This window comes from Opisthorchis viverrini (genome assembly GCF_000715545.1).
Source record: "Opisthorchis viverrini unplaced genomic scaffold opera_v5_476, whole genome shotgun sequence".
Classification (NCBI taxonomy): domain Eukaryota; kingdom Metazoa; phylum Platyhelminthes; class Trematoda; order Opisthorchiida; family Opisthorchiidae; genus Opisthorchis; species Opisthorchis viverrini.
In genome coordinates, this window is record NW_008752142.1 from 222764 (window position 1) to 232511 (window position 9748).

Consider the following 9748-nt stretch of genomic DNA (forward strand, 5'->3'; position numbering starts at 1 on the left):
CACAAACCGCACTTATGACTGCTTGGATGGTTTTCTACCTGCCAGATCTGGTAGCATGCACGAGGGAAGAAAACCTCTTGTGGTGGACGGGTACGCCCTGCAGGGAGGGTCGACCTGTTACTTTGCACCATGGTGCACTCGTATACCCGCCACCCCTCCAGTTGCACGGGTGCATCGCCCATCGCCGGTGGTTCTGAGTCTGGCCTTCAAATTCAGGAAATCAAAAAAGTACTGGTGACTTCTGTTTGTTGCTGGTGGTGGGCTCGCCTCGTTTGAGTTATGAATCTGGCAATGCCATAAACCACAGATGAATAAACTGGCCTCTCATCTGTGAAAAATACAATAAAAAAGTTCACTTGGGATAGCCCAGAGATACGCTGCAAGTGCCCATGGCCTACATCGGCGAGCATAGCTGTATCTGCTACCGTCACAACAGATGCTACACCACACAAAAGCCCATTTTGTCATCCAAACAGAGAATACATCTACTCACCGCTCCCAGTGATATACACTGACTATTGGTGGATATTTGCTACGAACCATCTACAGATTATAGCTGATAGCAGCGCTTCGGGGACTGGTGAATATTTCTCTTGCACACACTTTCTCTCCTGGTATAACCCAACTCATGTAATAAACGCCAGATCAGCAAGCTATTTAAGAAGTCCGCTCCCGCCAGCCTTTATGCATCTGATTCCCATACCACGCCTCTGCGCGCTTTTATCGGCTTTTACTAGACCCCTTGCAATGTAATATAGTGTGTTAGCAAACTCAACCCTTGGTTGCTAGCCTCCTAGGTACAAATTTATCTATTTCCTACTACACATAATCACGCGTTATCACCCTAATTGCAGCAGGCGTCAATTTCTTCCCCTGTGTTTACTATTGCATATTATCCCATTTTACATCCCCACAGATTCACCGTGTTTGAGAATCTCCCTCCCATCCCGTCATCTTCCCAAGATTTGAACTTCGGAAGTACCCGTTTTGGACGACCTGGTTAGCTGATACCAACTCCACCTGGCCTATGATCTACAACTTCGGGATCGCCAAGCGGACCAAGAAAACCTACAATCCCATATCGGTTTCGTTCCAGCTTGCTTCCTCGACCGGGCTGAAATGAATACCGCTGCTCAATGAACTGCACACCCCCAGCTGGATGATCTCAAATGCGACGTCCACCACGGGCTGTCAAAAACTGAAGCATGTCAGGCAAATGATGGCACGGCACTGCCATACTCAGTTTGATGGCACACCCACAACTGTTCCATTCCTCATCCGAAACGAGCCCACTTGCCTATGTGATTCATGGACCCCAGCAACCACCACGACATTCCTTCCAACCTGTTGGACTTCTCGTTCGAATCCAACCTAACCCCAGCACCTAACTTTCCTACAACATTGCAACCAGGGAGTCTGCTTGTTCTCAGATTGCACCATAATTTTGAGACTAAACTTGCCATGTGCCTTCAACTCGAATTATCTCATCTCCACCTCCACTTTATCTCGTTGTGACTCCGGCCATTTACCCAACCTTCCAAGGTCACTCGTGGCCAGCAGTGGTTTTTCAGTTTTAGTTCGTGTCAACCGACTGAGTCTTTGAATTAGTCGGACCTCATGCCCATTGTTCCCTACAAGTTGCGAAAGAAACCTGTTATCATTATTTCACAAAATAGTCCTCACTGTTCATAACGATGTCCCCATTTCGCGGAATCCCCACTACCCGCAAATCCCCCAGTCACATGCCCCACTCTGACTGTACACGGATGATAATGCCCAAAGGTTTGCCACCCATAAGTTGGGAAATAAACATTACTATCATTATTATCATTATTGTTAAATAATGTGGATGTGCTTAGGAAAGACGTGTTAGGACTTCGGGGACTTAAGCTGGAGATGGACAAGTGGTTCGAGCCTAACTTCTTCACCTCGACTATTTCTGTCCAGGCTTAGGCAACCTGGTGGTATCTCAGTGCTCGTGCTACATTCAGGTGGCGTGACATCCGCAAACCCAATGAATAGGGCGTCAGCTAGCTATTCCACTACCAGAAAGTGAAAATCACTGAAGGCAAGTACGAATTTCCATCGCCTTCCTTGATGTCGCGGCCAGTTAAAGCAGTAGCACATTTGAAGACCTACACCCATTCTGACTCAAGGGCAGACAGCACAATTGTGAACTAAAAAGTCATCCCTTTGTCCCTATTAGTCCCATCAAATAGATAAAGCCACTAATGTGCTTCGGTTGGCCCGATGGTGATGGCTTGAATATGCAAAAGCACCTCAAGCTACGATTCCAATTTATCGTCGATCGATCGGAACTTATCAACCATCAGGTTAGCACATCGACTCAAAACGCCATTGTAGCGCGTGTAGCATTTCCTTAGAAAATGGCAAACTTGTTTGGGCATAGCCCCTGAAAGCTTTGCATCAAACAAAAGATTTTGGACAACATCTGGGACCAGGATATGATATTTTGTGCTCCTATGTAACGCCCACATGAGCTGAATTCCCAGATTCTCTGCGCTTTCGTCTTCGGTTGCGGAGGCACAATCAAGAAAATAAAGATAAAAACCAATAGACCGTGTTTGATTTTGTTCATGTGCAGCAACTGCAGATTGCTCACATATGGTCTGAATGACAGCAGATAATTTTGGTATTGCAGGATATATTGTGGGCAAGACCTCAACTTCACATAGTTCCGAGACAGGCTGCCGTGAACACCGGCAAGGGAACCATCCAACCTCACTTTAGAGTCAGAAACTTGAAAGCAGCTGCTTTATGAAGGCAAAGAGGTTATTGCACGAGGAAAACTACTCGTCAGATAACCAAAAATGACCAGAAAACAGCTGCTGAAGAAGGCATATGTCCCAGCTAATGGGTGCTAAATGAGCTTAATCACAAGAGCCACAAAAGTTGCGTTCACCTGTTTCTTGTTTTCGGTTAGAAACTAGCGTTCGAACAAGCCCAACAGACAGACAACCCAGTTGCGTCGTGGAATGCTTTGTATCATCACTTCACTTGAGAGGAGGAATAAAGCACGTAGAACCCCTTCAACATGGGGATATATGGCAGGTAATGGGGCATTCAGGGGCGGTGCAGGCGATTAGATGCTCGTAACTATCCGCGCCGAAGCGGTAGGTAAAGTGATATCTATCAAGTTGGCTGACGAAGGCAGCAAACAGAAATGTGAGAGCGGGTGATAGATGCAATGCCAAAAGTGAGCGATAGCGGACGATAATGCGATGGGACGAAAAGTTCACCAAGGCGAATGTGGTGGTGAAATATGGCCGTCTCGTGGATAAAAAAACGCTTTCCACATTCAAAGTTGACAACGTGGATGGTAAGAACGCTGAGCTGTGATGACACTCGATAAAATCTTACAGAATTTTATTTCTTTGAGGAAACTGGTAACGAGCACCAATGTTTGGGTTGATAAGTTTGTTCCAAGCCTCTCGATTAGATGAATTTTTGATGGACCTATTTTCCTCATACCTCATTAGCGAACAACTGCATCCGGCTTTGATGTACGAGTTTAGGCTAGCCAATTGTTTGAAGGAAGGTCGCTTTTATTAACCGAAAACCACACGAGCTGAACCGGCGTCACATGATGCATACGGGCCAAAAAAGACATGCTTTTTGTGGTCGGAAGGGCGAAGAGCAGAAGCTCGGGGAGTTGGTACAGGAGAATGGGTTATAGTGCAAGGCTTACTGACGCTTACTGACGAAGCTTACTGACGCTTCTTTCCTCCTCACGTGGAACATTTTCGATGACACTGAGAATTCTCTGTACTAAAAAATTGAACAGAAGTGCTGCGCCTTTAAGGTGAACAGCAGTCGCCAAACGACAGGAAGAAAACCGATCCGGGAAACTTGTGCAAGAGCCTTGGTCCCGTGTATCAATCCGTGAATCTGTGAATAATCTTCCCGTGTCTCCACAAGGGATAATCTCAATCCATCGTGTTACTGATACACTTTTGTGGGCGAGCAGGAGACCAAGGACCGACGAGCAAGTGCACCACCGTCAGCAAGACGCAACATTAGTTAGCAGTCTGTATCCTCTGCAGGTTCGTGCGGCTGCTGTAAGCCTAACTTGTAGACTGTATGACACCGCGGGATACAGAATCGCAACGAACCGTTAGAAGGTCGTGCAGATCTCTTCGTGTGCAATCCAAAGGCATCAACTCAAGAGCACGCAAAGGACTGGACTGAGAGAATGCATCCTGGTTTGGTCACCTGCCATGAGTTTGTTTCCCCATGTGCGTTGTCACATGGACAGTTACAGAGGAATGTTTCTCCGTCGCTGCGCAACCGTAACGGATTAGGTAAAGGCTATTTGCTCGCATGGGCTGTGAAGAAATCGGAGGAGTGCTCAAGAAATATCAAACGGTCGGGTAAGTGAGACAGACAGCATAAACTAAACGCGTGAGCTGTGGAAGATTTGCTTGCATATATGTGATTTCCATAAAAGTTCCTCTTAGACGGCGCAAGGTTACACTCCGCGTGACCCCCAGTAAAATCGATATGTCCGGAGAGCCTTCTCTAGCGCCCGCCTTTAAACTTAATGACCCCAATTAGCAGACACCGCCCTTGTGTCACCCTGCGTCAAGATGTACTGAGACCTAAACACACGAGAGCATGTGCTTATTTTCATATACTGACCTCTATAAATCCTGCTCAAGCCCGAGGCTAATGTCTGCTCGCTCTATTTATTGTCATTTTCTTCTGACGCGCTGAATGTTGATCCGATAAGAAAATCCCTTCTTGTTATCACTACGGGCTTAACTGGGGGACCTAGGAATCCAAAGATTTGACTCTCACAGAATTATCTATACTCAACCGAGGACAACGTTGCAGATTTCGTGGAGCATTATTCGCGATAGTGTGCATAAGCATCCTCGCGAACTCAAACTTTTGCCAATACATTTGAAATCGTCTTCATCCGTTGCAATCAAGAGAGATCGCCATCTTAAAAGCACTGCATAAAGCTGCAGAGAAGGTCTAATCTACTAAGGTGTCACTAATTAGAATTTTATTGTCTACCTTGATGGAAAAAATGTAGTTCGATGTCAGGCTCACCAGTGATGAGCAAAGGAAGAGATCTGAGTAACTTTCCACCTTGACAGTGAGTGGCAGCTGAAGAATTAGGGGGCCCCATTCAAAAGAATATTTAAGGGGAATCGCCCAGCTAAATTTGCACACCAAGGTGATATTGCACAGTTTAAGCAAACACATGTTGTGGATGTTCTCTGAAACAGGCGAGGGCAACGTTAACTTAGAATACAGTCATGTATATCGTATTCAGATCGATTGCCAATGGCGTTGAGGAGAAAGACAGGCAAAAAAGTTGGAACGAGGCTTCACAGAGCATGCACCGGCAGCGTTGACTCTCTGGGCTACCGACTAGTGAACCAGTCGGCAATGGGTACGGTGAGCAAGCAATGCGCTCCTTTATCTCCTATATTTATTCCCGGTGAAGTTCATCACAGATGTGAACGCTTCCCAAAGGGGAACAAATGTTGACCTTTGTAGTGATCCGTTGGATTCTATACTGAGACTGGCGTGAAGAAACTCGGGGGTTCGTGCCGGAGCTGTTCTGCGTTGACACCAAACCTGTAGGATGTGAATGGTCAATGACCTAATAGTAATCGGGCCACACGCAGTTCGTATTCAGCAGAAGGCAGTAACGGACGGATAAGGACAGTGTGTGCTGCATTGATAATTGCTTTTACGAACAAATGGGTTTATAGCGAATTAAGCGGAACATAATGTTACAGTCAGAACAAAAGTATGAGTGGTGGGGACTGTGGGCACTGGCGGGTTAGGAAAAGGGACAGCGTCATAGGGAGTGGGCATTATCTGAGGTAGGCACGATCACCACCAAACCGGCATGAGCAGGAAGCACAGTTATTAAGCATTTTTGGAGAGAATATCGAGCAAGATTGAATCGTTGAATTTTGAAGGTGGCGGGCTTCCTGCCTGACAAATCACAAGAAAGATGTGACGGTGAAAAATGACGAAGCAGAAGATCAGGTCAGGTGAAGCAGCGGGTTTGGCATCGTCCTGCTGGTCATACTGAACTAACACATAGAATTACCTCTTAGGTCTCGCGGCCTCAGACTATCGGGTTCATGGTCAGGGCCACAAAAAGCGTAAGTTTGGACGGTGAAGTGGAAGGATTAGCAAAGCGGGTAAGTGGTAACGGGAATCTCAGCGACAGTGTACGGTGATGCAGTGGAGACTCACTGGTGTCGCTGTTGTGGAGATGATTGCAACACACTAGTTGAAACGCGAACTATTAGAAAGGTATTAAATTTTCTTGGAAGTATAAACACACAGAAATGGTTAAATTCGAACGAAAGATACAGCAGGTTGGGAGGAACATGTCATGGAGGCAGCTGGGTCAGGTGGGGATTGCTCGTATTTTCAGTTAATGGGACGAGTGGGCGAGAGGATACTGTCGGGGGACGGAGGAGAATAGTTGCGGATGTGTTGTCAAACTAAGTACGGCAGAGCCGTGCCATCACTGAGCGGACATACTTCGGTTCTTGGAATGCTCCGCACCGGACGTCACATCTAAGGCGAGTTGGCAGGGATGGGCGATTCTCTAAGCAGCGAGATTCTTTTCAGATTGGCCGAGGAAGCAAGGTGGAACGAAGTCAATATATGCTCACAGGTTTTTTGGTCCGTTCGAAGAGCCTGTGGTTGCAGATCATAGGTCAGGTGGAGTGGATAACAGCGAACCTGGTCGTCCAAACTGAGTATTGCCGAAGTTCAAAGCTTGAGAAGATGAGAGGATGGGATGAGATTAGTGAAGCATGGTGAGGTTGGGGAGACATCGAGTGAGATAATGTGCGTCCATATGTATCAAAAAACCTTGACGTCCATCACGATTAGGGTGATGACAACATGTGACTATATGAGATAGGGTAGGGATGGATTTTTATTTAGTATACTAGCGACCAAGGGTTGGGTTTGATGGCGTACGAAATTAAAGCACAAAGGATATAGTAAAAGCCAACATGAGCACGCAGGATGGCGGTATGGTTGGGAGATCAGATGTTTAGGGGCAGCACGGCCTTCCGGAAGAAATAGCGAGTAAGTACAAAATGTCACACAACGTACGGATACATGGCTTGGGGGTGTAAGTTGGGCTTGTGCAGACATAACTGCCCACATAACAGTCGGCACGATCCCAAGGTGGGTAAACTGCTTGGAGACTGGGTAACGGGTGAAGTTGGTTCAAATTATATGCACCTACAGTCTCCGGCTAACAGCACGACGCAGCACCCGTTAAATCGGAATGAAGGCTAAGGCGTGTTTAAAACACTATTTGGTGGGACACATTACGAATGCAACATATGAATAGAGCCTCTCAGGTAGTCGAATTAGCGCCAACAAATGCCACTTGTCAACCATCTCGGAGATTCCGCGTTAGAATCCGGATGGATCGTTTTTCAATTGGAGCGAGTAAAAATTGGTACGGTTGATAGAAAATCACAACAGAGGGCGGACAGACAACAAAAGCGCAACAATAATTGCCGGAGAGTGAGCAGACCCGGAGCAGAAGTAATAACCTGCGGAAAGAACAGTAAAGATGAGAAAGGGGCTGTATTAGACGGGTGTAAGTCACTCCACTCATGAGCAGTCAGGAAGAATAAGGAAAATAACCACCGAAAGGCGATGTTTTGATGGCGTAGTCAACAGAATCAGATGGTGGTTTGTGGATTTTATCGCCCTGGATAACCTCTTTCTGCTTCCGCTCTGCTATTTTATAGGCATGCGCTATTCCTTAGATGTATTTCAAACATGTGTACGAATCCTCAAGCAACAGTGCCGCACTTAAGCCACCAAGGGACCGTGAAGCTGATTCTCCACCCTAGAATGTAGGTGGAACATCGATGAAAGCTTGTGCGGCATGTTCACCATCCTCGAGCGTTTGAATTCACTCCATAGCCAAAGGTTTGCTCACTGTAACAGTTTGGAGGGAAAAATTACACTTTCAGCTCGACGTCTCGACATATAATGTTTTTCCAGCTGCATTCTAGATGCGAATCCCTGCCCTGCATTCATGGAAATTGCATCGTGGCTCCGTAAGCCAACTTGGCTAAGGTAAACGGCATTGGTCCCGGCTAAAGTCCTTAGATGCAGGGAAAGTTTGACAGCCGGAGAGCCCATAGTATTCCGTAAACTGTATTCATAGTCCGGGTTATATGCGTTTTCCTCGTCACGTGTAGCTACGCCAGAGTATGAAGACGATAGGTTTCTGACGGTTACAAAAGAGCAAAAAGCTCAAATACTCTTTAAAAGGCTAGCCAACAACAGCCAGCCTTTAAACCTGAGCTTTGTGCCTAAAAAATCTCAAAAATACACCTGGAACTGGCTGGGAACTGTCAGTTTGCAAAGAGATCACCACGTGACCGTCTTTTGTTGAATCAGCAGGTATTTACCCCCAACTACGCCCAAAACTGCAAGATAGGCAATACTATGCAACTCAATAACAATGCCACTCGACGCACGTCATGATGAGATCACCGATTTAGTTTAGAGGTACATATTACTGTGCACTCAAACGTTGTATACAACCTCAGGCCTTGGGCACTGTAAGAACATCTTTGGACCTAGGCTCACTTAGATAAGAATGGCAGGAAAACATTACGGTGGCTTGAGATAGCATTTTATGGCTGCATTTACAGAGTACTGGGATAAATCTTAGCAAGGTGAACCCAGACTCTTCACGGGAGGACCGAAACCCCACGAATCAAATGTTCTCATTTCTGATTGGTCCATATTCCGTCCATTAAAGGCAGCCGCCTTACCCTGCTCGCCGCGTTCCCTCTGCTCACCACCTTCCCTCTGCTTGGATGAAATCGATTGTCACGCCAATCTACAAAATTGATGAGCGACTCACGTGAATACAGCCAACCGGACCGACAAGAACAAAACCGACCCGGGAAACTTGGGCAAAAGCCTCGATCCTGTGTATCAATCCGTGAATCCGTGAATCCAGTTGGCCACGCTGATCGTCGGCGGATCGGGTGTCCACACAAGCACGAAAGAAAAGCTACTACAGCCAAACAAGCCCTTTACGATTCGCCAGATTAGAAAACTGCTGGCTGGCTTCAAGGTGCACTCCTCCGCTAAAACGAGCCTGATGGGAACGCCAACAAAATCATTACTTCTTGGTGCCACCACCCAGTGCTCAGGGCCTCACGGAGACACTTTTCCGGTCAAACCGTGCCAAAACACCCAAGAATCCAGGAAGGCGAAAGTTTGCGGCAAATCTGCTCGCCAAAAAGGCGGTGCTGAAACAGCTACAAGCAGCAGTGGTCGAAATTTTTGCCCACGAGGAAAAGACTCCTTCCCCGAGCAAACCGGGCTCTCACAGGGCGAAAAAACCTTGCAAGCGAAAAGCATCTCCAGAAACCCCGAAGACAGGAAGCAGACAATGTTGCCCCTGAGGCCTCTTTGGAGCCTTGAATCCAAACCCGGCGCACAACTATTACGTCTTCTAATCTCCCTGGTCACTCAACTTTCGACTCCTCACTCTGGGAGGCAGCGGAGACAGTTTTGAAATGCTTGTCCACAAACTGCCTCAGTCTTTTCAACAAACTCGGCGGTGTTAAACAGTCAGCTTGCCTTGAACAACCGTCCATAATCCCACTCACAGGGACCTGGCTCACACCAGACGTCTCTGACATGGAGATCTCGATAGACGGTTACTCTATTTTTCGAGTTGACTCAAAAGCGA